Source organism: Giraffa tippelskirchi, chromosome 8, assembly GCF_054371585.1.
Source record: "Giraffa tippelskirchi isolate mGirTip1 chromosome 8, T2T-mGirTip1v1.2.pri, whole genome shotgun sequence".
In the NCBI taxonomy this organism is placed as follows: domain Eukaryota; kingdom Metazoa; phylum Chordata; class Mammalia; order Artiodactyla; family Giraffidae; genus Giraffa; species Giraffa tippelskirchi.
Window position 1 is genome coordinate 164,404,614 of NC_137282.1, and position 15,310 is coordinate 164,419,923.

Sequence of the window (15,310 nt, forward strand, 5' to 3'; positions counted from 1 at the left end):
CAGCCCCCCAGCCCCCGGCCCCCAGCCCCCCAGTCCCCAGCCCCCAGCCCATGGCCCCCGGCCCCCGGCCCCCAGCCCCCCAGTCCCTGGCCCCCGGCCCCCCAACCCCCAGCCCCCCGGCGCCCGGCCCCCGACCCCCCCAGTCCCCCAGTCCCCAGCCCCCGGCCCCCGGCCCCCAACCCCCAGGCCCCCGGCCCTCGCCCCCCAGTCCCCGGCCCCCAGCCCCCAGCCCATGGCCCCCGGCCCCCAACCCCCAGCCCCCCAGCCCCCCAGGCCCCGGCCCCCGGCCCCCGGCCCCCCAGCCCCGGCCCCCCAGTCCCCGGCCCCCGGCCCCCCAGTCCCCGGCCCCCAGCCCCCGGCCCCCCAGCCTCCCGGCCCCAGCCCCCTAGTCCCCGGCCCCCCCAGTACCTGGCCCCCGGCCCCCAGCCCATGGCCCCCGGCCCCCCAGTCCCCGGCCCCCGGCCCCCGGCCCCCGGCCCGCCAGTCCCCGGCCCCCGGCCCCCAAGTCCCCGGCCCCCGGCCCCCGGCCCCCCAGCCTCCCGGCCCCGGCCCCCCAGTCCCCGGCCCCCAGCCCCCCAGTCCCCAGCCCCCCAGTACCTGGCCCCCGGCCCCCGGCCCCCGGCCCCCAACCCCCAGCCCCCCAGCCCCCCAGTCCCCGGCCCCCGGCCCCCAGCCCCCCAGCCCCGGCCCCCCAGTCCCCGGCCCCCGGCCCCAAGCCCCCAGCCCCCAGCCCCCGGCCCCCAGCCCATGGCCCCCGGCCCCCGGCCCCCGGCCCGTGGTCCACATTCCACAGCCCGGGCCTGGGGCTAGGTCTCCACGGGCTCTGTGTTCTAGGAGTGTGGCTGTTTCCCCAGGTGGCGGACACCATTCATGTGTCACTGGACCAGCCACTCTTCTCGCATCAGCCCTTGCCAGTGCAGGCCTGTCCCCACAGAGTAGGAGCTGTGACCTCTGAACTGGTTTCTGGGGAAAGTGCTGACCTAAGGGTCCCTAGGACACCCGGGCCCCAGCCTTTCAAGGGTCCCCGCACCCCCACACACCTACTGCACGCTGGCCCATCCTCCAGGGTGCCCGGCCCAGCCTGGACCTGGGGTGGACCTGTGTCCCCTGCCCCCCGGATGCCGGCTGTTAGCACGGCCCGTCTCAAGAAGGCGCTGCTGGACGCAGAGCTCGGCCCGGGTTCCAGCCCGGAGCTGGCCCCCTCCCCGCGGGCATCCTTGGGTTTCCCCGGCGCCTCCCTCCTCGCAGCCCCCTCCCAGTGTTCCACTGGGGGCTTCTTGTTTCTTGTAAAAGACAAGATTAGAGTAACCACGGGGCCTATTCCCACCTCATCTCATAAACACAACAGGGAAATGCCGGTGACACACGCGCCGTCCTGAAACCACTTGTTTTGAGCTGAGTGGAAACACGACTTCCTCCCTGAGTCAGGCCGGGGCCGCGGCTCCGCAGCCCAGGCACCTCGCGGCTCCATCACTCTTTCCACCGAGGCACCCGCTCTCCCGGGACCTTCAGGAGAGGGCGGTTGTTTGTTTGTCCTGTGCTGTGTTATAGTCACCAAGTGGGTTGTGAGGGGTGAGTGCCCCTCTTCACCCACCGTCCACCTCCCAACACAGTAGAGCACCCCCCAACCCCGGCTCCGGACAGGCCTGGGGGTGATGCCTGCTTCCGCGGCCGCAGGAGCCTCGGAAGCTCCTGTCACTCAGTCTGCAGCCCTCGTCACGCTGCTCTGGAACCTTCCCTCCCTGGCTGTGCCCCCTGCCCCATGGGCGGCATCCGGCCCTCCATCCTCCCAGGCGGGCTGGGGAAGGGGGCCGGTGGGCTCCGCATCCTGAGAATCAGCCGGGGAGGGACGGGGAGGGACGGGGAGGGACGGGGAGGGACGGGGAGCCCCAGCCCGGAAGGGACACAGGATCGGAGTCTGGGGCAGGAGTTCAGGGACAGACTGAAAATACGTCCCTTAAAACCGTGACGTGGCGCTGAGCCCGCAGAGCCCTCCGAGGCCCCTCGTGTGCAGTGAGTGAGGCCCCCGCTGTCGCGTCCTCGAGGGCTGGACCTGTGGAGTCCAGGACCCACGACGGGCTGTGCTCCTGGGGACTCGGGGTCTCCGCCCCAGGGTCCCTGCGGGGCTCGCTGCGGCTCCCACCCTGGCCTCCGAGTCTGTCAGTCATCCTGGCTGCGCGTGGTCGGGGGAGGTGTGCCCATCGTGGCTGATCCAGCTGCTGCCCTTTTCCTTCAGTTTCTTTGATCATTTCCCACAGCAGCTTCCAGAAAGGCCAGACCTGGGCTCCGGGCGAAGCTCCACGCCTCACCAGTGTTTGTTCCAGACTCTGTCGTAACACCCGCTCTGAAACCGCAGAGGCCAGTGGCAGGTCGTGAAGATGTGCTGGGCTGCTTATTTACCCTGACTCTTACGAATCCCCTAACGGATCACTTCAAAGTCTGAAAAACCAGAAAAACAACAAAACAGTCACCGCTGTCATCAGGGAAGGAAAAAGCAGAGCCGCATGGCGTCTGGGTTCTGAGACCCCCCCGCCCCGCAGGGCCGGCTTTTCCATCCCTGCAGCCACACTCTCTCTACAGCTTCTCCGCTTCCTCTCATGGGCTGTGGTTTTGTCTTTGATTTCAAGTTCATTCAACACTCAGCACAACACTGTCACATGGACTCCCCTCGGACCTGCTCTGTACCCCCCAGGCTCCCCCCAGACTCTCAGGCTCCCCCCAGGCTCCCCCCAGACTCCTCCCCAGACTCCCCCCAAAGCTGCCCCCCAGACTGCCCCCAGACCCCCCCAGACTCCCCCCAAAGCTGCCCCCCAGACTGCCCCCAGGCCCCCCCAGACTCCCCCCAAAACTGCCCCCCAGACTGCCCCCAGGCCCCCCCAGGCTGCTCCCCAGACTCCCCCAGACTCCCCCCAGACTCCCCCCAAAACTGCCCCCAGGCCCCCCCCAGGCTGCCCCCCAGACTCTCCCAGGCTCCCCCCCAAGGCTCCCCCAGGCTCCCCCCAGACTCCCCCAAAACTGCCCCCCAGACTGCCCCAGGCCCCCCCAGGCTGCCCCCCAGACTCTCCCAGGCTCCCCACCAGGCTCCCCCAGGCTCCCCTCAGACTCCCCCCAGGCCCCCCCAGGCTTGACGCCCCCCTGTTGCCCCTTTGAAGATGGCACTGCCCCCAGTGAGGCAGCAGGTGAGCTCCTTCCCCCCGCCCTGCTCCTCTGGGTGCTCTGAACCCGCTTGTGCCTCAAACATCCAGACAGAATTGACGGGTGGCCCAGTCCTGCTGTGGAGACGGGATGCCAGCGGCGAGGAGGCTGGTCTCCCTGAGCCTGGACGTAGGGACCAGCCTGCATCCCGGGACCCTCAGGCTTGGGAGGAGGGGGGCTGGTCGCCCTCCATAGCGGTGCCATGTCTGGTGTGGACACAGTGCAGACGCAGGATGGGAGACCCCAGCCGGCATGAAGGTGGAACTGGAGGCTTTGAAATGTTCCCTCCTCAAAGCAGAGCTGAGCGACCTTCGCCCACAAGGAAGCCCCCGAACAGGGCTGATGCACCCAGGCTCTCTGGTCACGTGATGTAGGCGCCTTCTTCCAGTTTTCCGGGAACGTAGTCTGGGACATGCAGCCCGCACGGCCGCTGTGGCGGCGGACTCCAGGGACCAGGGGTACCTGCCACCCTGCTTGTGGGCGTCACCCACAGGCCTCACGTCCTGGGCTCAGGGCACAAAGTGCTGACGATCAGGGACGACTCTGGTCTGAGCTGCGTCACCTGTGAACATGACGTTCCGGGGGGACGAGCTGCAGCCATCCATGCTGGGGCTTCCTCCCGATTCCAGGCAGCTCGATAGGGAGTGGCCTTGTTTCACCCCCGCTGCAGGTCCGCAGGGCTCTCCAGGGAAATTAAACTTCCCTGTGTTTCTAATGTTGCGTGATGTTCTCTTTGAACATTATTTTTTTGGGGAAGGAATGTGCACCAGAATCTGATTCCAGGTCAGCTGATTAGAGAGACGTCTTTGGCACATTTATGTCAGGAAATGTTGAGGTAAACCCAGATGAATCTGAACAATGCAAAATCATGGACTTTTAATATAATCCTTAATTGATTTGCTTGATATGTTATATTAAATAAAACATTTTCTAAGGCATATGTGCTTTTAAAACTCATTTATTTCTTGGTGTGATGCCTGGGAGTCATTTCACACTAATCCTGGGAGTGAGAGTAGTGGAGGTTCACAGATGGAGCAAGACCCCCCCACACACACACTCAGGAAACCGTCAGAGATGCTGTGGGCACGGAGCCCCGGGCTGTGTGCTGGGAACGTGGTCGATGGTGTAACAGTTGTTTTATTTACACTTTGGGCAGACAAGGTCATTTCAGGCATCAGAGCGATTCCTGGTGCTGCTGTCGATAATGGAAATTGTTCAGTGAGGTCTAAGAAGTGTTTCACATTTTTTTAAAAGGCTGGTGAAAACTTCAACCCCAGTCAAATGGACTGGCTCCGCGGACTGTGGTTTGCAGACCCTGCTATAGTATCTGGTAGAGACACATCTAAGACAAAAATAAAGGCACAAGACCCCCACCCCGTCCTGGGGGCCCACGCTCATTAGACTTGAAACGTCAGTTTCCATAAACGGAGTCCGACTGGGGCCGCGGTCACCAGGCCCTTGGCTGTGTTGTCTGACACGGTCTCCACCCAGCGGGCCCTCGAGTAGCCGCCGCAGAGATGGGCAGAACATTCCTGGCTTTCCCTCCCGCCCCGCCCCGCCCTGGGCTGTGTGTCTGCTCCCCTTGGGGTCGGGCATCTGGGGGTCAAGCAGAGAAGACAGAGCTGAGTGCAGAGCCAGATGACCGGCCTGAGGCGGGGCTCCTGCCCGTCCGCCACGGGACCTCGGGTGACCCTTCACTTCGGTAAAGTGGGGGCTTGTAGTTCCCCCCTCGTCAGTACGCTGACACCTGTAAATCACGCTCTTTGCAGGTTTACTGTGATTATCACCCTCAAAGTGTCCGAACTCCTATCAGCAGGTCCCTTGAGTTGACTGCTGGATCTACCTCCGGGCCAGAAAGGCCCCCAAAATCGGAAAACCCAATGTGTTCCCCAGGCGCGTGGTCCCCCTGCCCAGGTTCAAGCGGCTGCACTTCACCTCCCGGCCTTCCCACCACCCCCATCGCCGTGGACACGCCCAGCGCGCGGGTGTCCCTCCCTGCCTCCCGCCAGAGTGCCCTCCTTCACAAGGACACATCTCCTGAAGAGGCCCTCGAAACGCTGGTCAGCTGGCGGGCTCACTTGGGGTTCCTGCTCCCCCACAATTACCTTCCAGCTCCATTTGGTTAAAACTGCACCTGCCTGTCTCCAACTTAGAGAAGATTCGGTCCTGGGGGGCTGTGGTCTGGATGCCGGTGTCCCCGAGTTCATCTGCTGAAATCCTGATCCTTGGGGTATTTTCCAATAAAGACCCTGATGCTGGGCAAGATTGAAGGCGGGAGGAGAAGGGGACGACAGAGGATGAGGTGGTTGGATGGCATCACCGACTTGATGGACGTGAGTTTGAGTAAAGTCCGGGAGTTGGTGAGGGACAGGGAGGCCTGGCGTGCTGCAGTCCAAGGGGTTGTAAAGAGTTGGACGGGACTGAACTGACTGAAGGGAATGGTCTCAGGATGAGGGGCCTCTGGGAGAGGGCTGGGTCTCAAGGCTCATCCCTCGGGGCTGGTGGCCCCATCAGAGGGACCCTGAAAGCTCCCGCGCCCCCGGCATCCACCACGTGAGGACACAAGCAGAGACCTGTGCACCGGAAAAGTCCTCCCAGACACCTCGTCTGCCCACGCCACTGTCCTGGCCTTCAGCCCCCAGAACCGTGAGGAGCAGGAGCTTCTTGTTTCTAAACAGGTGGCAGCTCTGCAGCCCCTGGACCAAGACGAGCAGGGGTGACACGGCGCAGCCGCCGCGGACATCAGTGTGACGGCTCCTCAAGACCTTGAGCAAGGAAGGACCACGCGGTCCAGCAATTCCACACCGGGCGTGCACCCAAAGGACAGGAGAGCAGGGACTCAGGAGCTAGTCACACTCACGTGTTCCCAGCAGCGAGGAGGTGGGAGCAAGCCCCGTGTCTGTCCGCAGAAGGACAAACAACATGGTCCATCCACACAACGCAGCATCACTCAGCCTTAAAAAGGAGGGAAACCCTGACCCAGGCTACACCAGGGATGGACTCTGAGAACATGATGCCCAGTGGAGTAAACCAGTCACAGTGAGGCAAACTCCCTGTGATTCTGCTCACAGGAGGTCCCTGGAGGAATCAGATCCAGGCAGAGAGGGCAGGAGGGCGGGGCCGGCGCTGGAGGCGGGGCAGGGCGTCGCTGAGTCTCAGAGGAGAGCGCTGCGTGGTGATGGCCGCGCTGCGGGGTGGGTGTGCCTATGGTCACCGAGCCGGCACGTCAGAATGGTCAGGATGGTCGGTTTGACGTTCTGTTTATGAAGCGCTGGAGTCAGAGCGTTCCCCCTCTGGAAGTCTTTCCAGGGCACAGTGTTGCAGGTTCTTCTGAGAATTCACAACAGTCGTCAGTGAGGTTGATTTGGGGAGGCAGCCAATATTACTCAGGGTCCAGGCCGCGCAGTGTTCGGCTCCGGGGCTCACACGTGGGACCATCTCAGGGTCTCAAGCCCGGGCGCCTGGGCCAGCCCGCAGGCCCAGAGGCCGGAAGGCAGGGCGGGTCGGTGCCCGTCCCTCCGGTCGAGGCGGCTCCTGCAGCCAGCAGACCTCACCACAGGAGCCTCTGGGTCAGAACCCCTGCCTCTGCAGGTCCTGAGCCATTCGCGGCCCTAGCACCTCAGAAAGACCTGCCATTTCCCCTTTCTAACACAAAGTTCATCCTAATCAAAAACAAGCAAGGCCAGTGAGCGGGCAGCTCTCTTCGCACGCTTGGCTCGTGCCAGTGACTCAGGCCAAGGATGGGGAATCACACAGCGTTTCTAATAACTGAAGAACTGCGTTTGACCTGGGCGTTTTCCCCTAAAAGCGAACGCTGATCGATCGCTCCTACAGAGCGAGATGAGTCAGTGCTCTGACCACTCCTCCTGGCTGTGGCTCCTCTTAGCTCTGTCCTCACTGCCTCGCAGAGCAGGGGTCTCGCAGGCAAGCCCCCGCCCCGGCATAGAGAGCAGACACACAGCACAGAGGCTCCCTGGGCGCTCCTGCCCGGCCCGGGGGTGCTGAACGCACCACCTTTAGTGTCACTTGGCCAGTTCTGCGATTAAGGTAATTCTCATGTCAGTTATGAAATATCCCTTCTGAGCGAGTGTGGTCAGAGGTGCTGTGCAAAGAACTCATTTGAAATTGGTCGCCTTTCCCCCTCTGGCTGTTCCCCCTTCCCGGGAGAGGCAGAGCCGGGACCAGAGGCCAGGCCATCGCCCTGTCTGTTCCTTCCTGCACGTCCTCAGAGTCAGTGATGCTGGAAGCATGCGTCGGTCTCTGAGGACGTGGGTCCAGTCAGACGCAGCCCACACCGCTAGCAGCCCCAGGACGCGGTGGACAGAGGATGCCTGCACTCAGGGACCCCGCATCCGCACAGCACGGCCCCCCAGGGTCTGCGGGAGCCTGCAGTGTGCTGGCCAGGAGAGGAGGGACAGCAGACCTGGACTCTGTGCTCCGGGTACCTGAGTGCAGCTGCTGCTGGTTTCCGAGATCCTGGCCTTCTGCACTCTGTGCAGAGAGGAACGCCAGGGGCTGGGAAAGGGCCGCGAGAGCTTGGTGACCAGCGAGCCCTGGCTCTGCCGCCCCTCTCCTCTCTGTCCTCAGTCCCCGCCGCCCACCAGCTCTCTGGGGCCCAGTGTGTGTCCACATGCATCTGAGCAGAGGGCGGGCTGGAGGAGACCCGGCCACCAGGAGGCAGCTGCACGCAAGCCCTGCAGGCAGAGCATGGTTCCAGGCTGCTTGAGGGCAGGGCTGACACTCAGAATGAAGAGGAGGCGTCTCCTATTGTCTCCGAGGAGAGGCGAGAGGCTGCCTGCTCACGTGCCCTTGTGGTTGGAGCCTCACCCTTGGACACAGGCCAGAGCCCATCAGCGGAGCCTCAGCTCGCCCAAACAGCGGCCGCAGACCGTGGGCGAGTCACTCCATTCACCTGCTCCCCACTTGCTACCTCTGACATTTATTCGTCTTCCCAGGTGTGTTGTGTCCTTATCCTCTGCCGAACCCAAGCTCCTCCGGATGTGCCAAAGCAAACAAAAGGAAAAGACAACCCTCAGAATGGGGAAAAGTATCCGCAAAGAAAGCGGACAACGATTCATCTCCAAAATATACAAACAGCTCACGCGGCTCTGTGTCAAAAACGCCAACAGCCCAATCAAAAAATGAGCAGATCTAAATAGACGTTTCTCCCAAGAAGACATACAGGTGGCCAAAAACACATAGAAAGATGCTCAATATCACTAATTATCAGAGAAAAGGCATACGGGAGGTTTCTGATAACATGTTTTTAACAACTTGAAATGACTGATCATCTGAGGAAGCGGCACCCTTCTCAGAACCCCCGGGAGGTCATGCCCTAAGGGCCCCCACGCCTTGCTCTGCACCCGGGGAGCACTGAGGCTGAGGAGGTCACGAGGCTGTTTAGGTGACCCCTCGGAAGAGGAACCCAAGCTCGCAAGTCTCCACAGCCTCCCCGCCCTGCGGCGCCGTCTCCACGTCCAGGAAAGCGGAAGGATGTCCACCTCGGGTCTTACGTTAAAGGTAAAGGACACCTGCTTCTCTTCTCCCTAAACACGACCCGCGGCCCCAGTGGCTTGTGGTCGAGGGCTTCCTCTGGACCCAGAGGACTGTCAGCCGCTGTTCCCTGAACCACGAAGGGCACGTGGCCCGTTCACTTGGACGACACTCATGGGCAAAGGGACCTTGAGACGCAAGAAACCCAACTCGCTTGTTTCTCAGAGACTCATACAGTTTATTTCTTTCTTGTGGTTTATTTATTTCATCAACAGAGGACCTTGATGTAATCATTTCCCTGTAATCTGGAGATAACATCTCTTTCACTAAATATAGAATATGCCTCTGTCAATGCATTTTACAGGCAAGCCCTATCTTGCATGGAAATTAAGCAAGAAATTGGGATTACTAATAATGACATTTGGGCGGTGTGGGTGGGCAGCTAAGCTTAAGGTGTCCACGTTAGAGTAGCATCACTGGAATAAAGATGCAGAAAACAGATTACCCGCCCTGTGACCCCAGACACACACCCTCTGAAACTGGCCCCTCTGTCTACACGGGACTCTGCACATTAGTTCAGACACTTAGTAAAATCGTGGCTTCCAGAAACAGGACTGCAATAGTCCCTCCTTGTTCTGAGGGGCTCGGTCTGCACCTGGAGAACTGGCCTTGACCGTCAGCATCTCAGGAGCAGGAAGTGGAGGGAGACCAGACACGGCTCACCCAGGCCCGGTCCACCCCGCGAGGGCGGAGACCAGGAGGCCGGTGCCCTGCGTCCACGTTCGCCCTCCGGGTGAGCCCTCCACCCAGCTGCCAGGGGAGTCCCCCGGAGCGCCGCCCACCCCTGACGGAAGACGAGGGTCAGTGTCCATCCACACCCGTCCTTCTCTCCGGAGCTCACCTCCTCTCTGTGGGCGCCGGGTGGTGAGGCAGCCAGGGGCCAGGGGCAAGCAGACGCTGTCGAGGAGAGAAGGCGGCACGCACTCAGGGCCACCCACCCCTGGCCCTCGGTCACCCTGCCCGGGGCATACCCTCTCCTGCTTCCTAGAGTTGGGGTGACAGGCTGGGGGGTGTCTCTTCTGTGCCTGGGGAGGGGCTCCAGGAAACAGCTGGGGGGCTGGAGAGCCTGCCCTGGGCGAGATTCGCAGTGCTTTTCTGCGGCCAGGAGAAGGCCCCAGAGAGAGGCCAGCGATGCCCAGGGCGGGGCGGCCACTGTCTGGTGTGCAGAGGCCAGTCTGTGGCCTGGAGCACCCCTGCTCAACCCGCCCCCCTCCTGGGCCCTCGGGAGACACCACGGCTATTCCTGTCTTCCACCTTCCTCTCTCTGAGCCGGGCTGGAGGGGGTGCCCCTGGGGCCAGGGGCCGTGGGGCGAACACCCCACCTCCATCTGTGGTCACAGATGCAGAAAGTGACTCAGAGCAGACGGAGCCTCGGCCCCGAGATGAGAGGAGGTAGATGTGGAGCAGTGGTGCCCACTCGTGCTCAGCCACGCATGTCCGCCGGCCGTCCCCCTCCTCTTGGGCCCTCTTGGCTGTACCAGCAGAGCCAGGCTGTCTGGGCAGAGTGCACTCTGGCTTCCGACTCACAGGAAACCCCGCGTGGCAGTCAGTTTCCCCCCTGCAAGGAGGCAGCAGGGACCCCGGGAGGTGGCGAGGACACACCTGGGAGAGCGGCCCGGAGTGTCCCTGTTCCCGTTCAGCGGATGCCTCCCTGGGCCTGGCTCCCTGGGTCCCGCGCTGCCCAGCCGGTGGCCCAGCAGCGCCCCGGGGGGCCAGTCCAGCTGCCCCTCTTTCCTGCCTCAGACCCCCCTCTCTGGCCAGCACCCTGGTCCCTCGGGCCCTCCCCACGGGCCTTGCAGCCCCACAGACACCCTGGCCCTTCAGCAGGAGGGTGGGAGCTGCAGCCCCAGTCCCGGGAGGCCTGGTGGCCTGAGAAAGCCTGGGTCCCCCGGATCCCAGGGGAGGGGGAGGGGAGACGGCGGACACCCTGCAGGACCCCCAGGGGGGTGGGCAGAATCCTCAGATGGGGGCGAGTGGCCCTTCCCTCTCACAGCCCCCAGGGACCTAGAGCCACGGGAGTGGCGGTTAGGGGGATGGGGGGGTCAGGGGGATGGAGGATGGGGGGATGGGGGTTGGTGGGATGGGGGTCGGGGGGATTGGGGGTAGGGATGAGGGATGGGGGATGGGGGCGGGGAGTTGAGAGTTGGGGGTTAGGGAGCTGGGGGATGGGAGGTGGAGGGATGATGGGTTAGGGGGATGGGGGTGGGGAGTTGAGAGTTGGGGGTTAGGGGCATGGGGAGTCGGGGAATGGGGTGGGGGTGGGGGTGGGGAGTTGAGGGTTGGGGTTGGGGAGATGGGGGATGAGAGGTGGGGGGATGATGGGTTAGGGGGATGGGGGTGGGGAGTTGAGGGTTAGGGGGTTGGGCCATGGGGAGTCAGGGAATGGGGGTGGGGGTGGGGGTGGGGATGGGGAGTTGAAAGTTGGGGGGTTGCGGTGGGGGTGGGGTGGGGCCCCGAGGCCGGGCCGTCGGGGGAGGAAGGTCCGTGTTTCCCCGCCTGAGGTTTGCCTGCTGCCGGGCGGTGCTTTCTAATCGCGGAGCAGTTATTCATCGGCTGCGGGGGCTTTTGCTGGGCTTCCAGGAACAGGCAGGCGCTTCTCGCTCCGCCTCGGGGCTGGGGGGCGCCCGGGGGTCCGGGGGTGGGGTCCGGGGGTGGGGCTGCTCGGAGCCCCGCAGGTCCAGCGCTCCCCGACGCCCAGCCAGGGGAAGACGCTGGGGATCCCTCAAAGACTCACTGGCGTCGCTGCCCTGGGAGACCGCGTTTGTTGCCCCAGCCTTGCCCCCGGCGCGCCCGCCGCGTCCGCAGGCGCCTAGACCGGGGCGCGTGGGGCCCACGCTGCGCCCAGTACGTTCTCTGCCCCACAGGTCTTCTTAGTCTCTAAACGGCCGTGTTAAACGGTTGGATGTCTTGCTGCCTTTCCAGGGGGGCTCCTGAGGGCCCTTTCCCAAAAAGACGTTGCTGTTAGTAGAAGGGTGCAGACCCCTGCCCTCCCCCCACCCCTTCTAGACCCTCAAGTGGGGAAGCGCCCTTGGCAGAATCTTGGGTCCCCAGGGTGGCCGGAGTCCTGGCTCCAGCTGGAAGGAGCTCGGAGCCCCAAGGGCCACCCGCAGTCACAGACAGGGAGGAGGAGGGGTGAGGAGAAGGGCCCACGAACGGCCCTGTGCCCACACCCCGCACCTTCTTCAGAAGGAGGAAAGACACTTTCATCTAACCCTGAGCTACAGCGCTGCACAGGGTGACTGGGGCCCTGAGTGTCCGTAGACCTTGACTTTGCTGCTGCGGCTTGTTTCCCAGGAGGAAAGTGGCCCTCGCAGCGGGGTACCGGGCAGCAGGGACGGTGGCGAGACCAGGGTCACAGAGTGAGTCCCCGGGAAGGGGGCACCCCAGCCATGGCTGCTGGGCCTGAGAGCACTGTGGCCGCTCTTCTTGGTCCTCTTGTCAGGAGAAGTTGCTGGCGAGTCCCCGTCTACAGAGAGGAGCCACGTGGAGAACTCACAGGACACCGGAAGGATGGGAGGCAGGAGTCAGGGAGGCCCCAGCCTCCAGGCCTGTCCCACCCGAGCGCTGCGGACCCCCCGGGCCTGGAGCCGCCCGTGGGCGCAGGGTGCGTGGTCCCCGGGAGCTCAGGCTTCGTTAGGAGCCGCCATGACCCATTTCTACAAACTGAACCCTTGAAGCTTTTTCAGTAAAAGAAACTGAGATGCATTACGGCATTTTCATTAATAGGAGATTTCATTGCCAATGAAAGGTACCAGGTTAGAGATGGAACATGCTTCATTTCCCATGAAGCCAATAGTCAATTAAGAAATCAGTTCTTTTAATTAACTTATTTAATTAATTTAACTGATTAAATATTCCATTCATTTGACAAACACTGACACAAAGACCAGGCCGTGTTCCCGGGAAGCTGAGGAGCAGGAAGCGTGGTGTCTCCCGGAGGTGTGTTTCAGACGCTTCGCGGAGGGAGGGCGCCTTTGCAGGCGTTGTTGTTTCAGTGGATACTGGGAAATGGAAATAAAACAGTGACACCCACTCTGTGTATTTACATTGTCATTGCTTACAGTGACACTACAGCAGACATTTAAACTTGCAAAGTGAGTCAACTGAAAGGTGTTTTTTTTAAAAAAGTACTTTTAAATGTATTTTGAAAAGTCACATTTTAAATGATAATAGCGAATTGAATAAGGATATTTGTCATAGACCCCTGGGAACTTTTTGGCCAACCCAACAGTAACTTTAGGATTCCCTGCTCCGCCGGGGACATCACTGTGGACATCACTGTCGGAGGCTGCGCGTCCCTGCATGAGCCAGAGGCCGGGGACACAGCGGATCTTCAGGAAGTGCTTCGTAGTGAATAGAAATGTTTCTAATGTTCCAACCAGTGTTGGCGAAGATGTAGAAAAACTGGAACACTTGTGCACTGGTGGTGGGAGTGTGAACCAGGGCAGCTCTGTGGAAAACGATATGGAGGGGCCTCAAAAATTACAAGTGAATTGCCAGATGGCCCAATAATTCCACATATTCCCCAGAGAATTAGAAGAGGGTCTCAAACAGGTATTGTATCCCCATATTGACAGCAGCATTATTCACTACAGCCCAAAGATGAAGGCAACCCAAATCCCAATCTGTGCAAGGATGATGGGTGAGCATGTGGTCCTTTCCCCAAAGGAACATCACACAGCCTTAAAAAGGAAGTCCCGACACAGGCCACAACATGGATGGACCTGGAGGACATTATGTTCATGAAATCTACCAGTCACAAAGGACAAGCCCTGAATAATTTTACTTACATGAGGCCCCTAGAAGCCTCTGATTCATAGACTGAAAGTGGATGGTGGTTTCCAGGGCCCAAGGGAGGGGTAGGGGAGTATTCTTGGGACGGTTTCAGTCTGAGAGATGAAGAGCTCGGGATGATAGTGGTGATGGCTGCACAGCATTAGGTGAATGGACTTGGTGCCACCGAGCTGTGCACTTAAAAATCATACATTTTACTTCTGTGTTGTACCGCAATTAAAAAATCTCCATCAATGTTATTTTCCTTCCTGTTTTCAAGTGACCTTACCTTTTGCCGTTCACATGAGGTAAATAGCAGAACCAAAGGCAGAGTGAACTTGCAGGAGCAGAGAGGCTGGGGGAGGGGTGGTGGAGGGAGGTCCCCAGGGAGGGTGGGGGAGGGGTAGTGGAGGGGGGTCCCCAGGGAGGGTGGGGGAGGGGGGTCCCCAGGGAGGGTGGGGGAGGGGTGGTGAGGGAGGGGGTCCCCAGGGAGGGTGGGGGAGGGGTGATGGGGGAGGTTCCCAGGGAGGGGAGGGGGAGGGGTGGGGGGGAGGTCCCCAGGGAGGGTGGGGGAGGTGTGATGGGGGAGGGGGTGGTCCCCAGGGAGGGTGGGGGAGGGGCGATGGAAGGAGGTCCCCAGGGAAGTGGGGGTGAAGGGGGAGGGGGGTGGTCCCCAGGGAGGGTGGGGGAGGGGTGATGGGGTGGTCCCCAGGGAGGGTGGGGGTGATGGGGGAGGGGGGAGGTCCCCATTGTGGGTGGGGGTGATGAGGGGGTGGTCCCCAGGGAGGGTGGGGATGATGAGGGAGGGGTCTCCTCAGACACAGAGGGGCCAGAGCAGAGCTCAGCACAGTATAGAGCTTTCCTGGTGAAGAGATAGTTTTGAGAGGACAGTCTCCCAGGGGAAGCAGCAGAAAGACAAAGGTCCAAGGGCGGGGGGCAGGCCCCCGGCAGGGGAGGGCTGAGCCCACAGTCTCCTGCCTCCCATCAGAAGGGCTGCCCGTGCTCATGCTCCGTGTCCTGGGAGACAGGCCACCACGTACCCCTGACGAGCACTTCACCACACGCTGCAGCGGCCTGCGCTTAATCCTCACGCCGGACACTGCCTTCTGAGTCTCGAAGGCAGGCCCTGCACGCACCAGGTACGCGGTGAGGCCCAGCACCTGTCTTCAAGGACGTTATTTTATGAAAGAAAATTAATGAACAGTGACTACACACACAGCAGGTGCAAATCCAAGCCTTGGCCAATGTTTGTAAGAAATATGCCATGTTTCACTTGGCAGTGCAACTTTCCTTTTAGCTCTTACTCCACCACGGGAGCCCGATCTCTGTTCCCTCTGGATCACACCCCTTCATTCCAGCTGGCGCTAAATTCGGTGCTGGCCCTCGAGGTGGCCTCCTCTCAGACACCCTCAACACCCCCCCTCAGCCCCCCCAGCATGGAGCTCTCACCCACCCAGCCCTTGGCCCCCGAACCTGCACGGACTGCTCTCCAGCACTCTCCTCTCAGGTTTACTCCCCGTGTCTCTTTCCGGGAGGACAGCTGGCCTTCACCTGGGAGAAGCTGATGCCTGGACCCTAGTTTCTTCTCACGCGGCCCCTTTCCTCAGCTCTGAGCATCTTTCTCTGGTCCAGGTGAGCGTCCAGAGGGCTGAAGGGGTTGATCTTTCTTAAACTCCCAGCCTCCTTGAGCCCTCCCTTTTCCCACCAAGGACCAGTGTTGTCTTTCTGCCCTGGAGTGAGTCAGGCGGGGTGTAGGGTGTGTACACAGTGGGGCAAGAAACGCCTCCAG

General features: G+C 61.6%; 4 long non-coding RNA genes across 4 annotated transcripts; 2 read left to right on the top strand and 2 right to left on the bottom strand.

Annotated features, from left to right (window-relative positions):
- Positions 1-4,135: 4,135 nt before the first annotated feature.
- On the bottom strand, positions 4,136-6,367 carry LOC145516450 (uncharacterized). The gene is made up of 4 exons (XR_014061401.1): positions 6,056-6,367; positions 5,769-5,960; positions 5,301-5,450; positions 4,136-4,390 (listed from the first exon to the last, which is right to left on the bottom strand). It is a non-coding gene; the product is annotated as an uncharacterized LOC145516450 (long non-coding RNA).
- Positions 6,368-6,468: 101 nt separating this feature from the next.
- LOC145516453 (uncharacterized) lies at positions 6,469-9,044 on the top strand. Its single transcript, XR_014061404.1, has 2 exons — positions 6,469-7,242; positions 8,151-9,044. It is a non-coding gene; the product is annotated as an uncharacterized LOC145516453 (long non-coding RNA).
- On the bottom strand, positions 8,906-11,569 carry LOC145516451 (uncharacterized). The gene is made up of 3 exons (XR_014061402.1): positions 11,483-11,569; positions 10,071-10,306; positions 8,906-9,645 (listed from the first exon to the last, which is right to left on the bottom strand). It is a non-coding gene; the product is annotated as an uncharacterized LOC145516451 (long non-coding RNA).
- On the top strand, positions 11,419-12,780 carry LOC145516452 (uncharacterized). The gene is made up of 2 exons (XR_014061403.1): positions 11,419-11,592; positions 12,194-12,780. It is a non-coding gene; the product is annotated as an uncharacterized LOC145516452 (long non-coding RNA).
- The last annotated feature ends 2,530 nt before the right edge of the window (positions 12,781-15,310 follow it).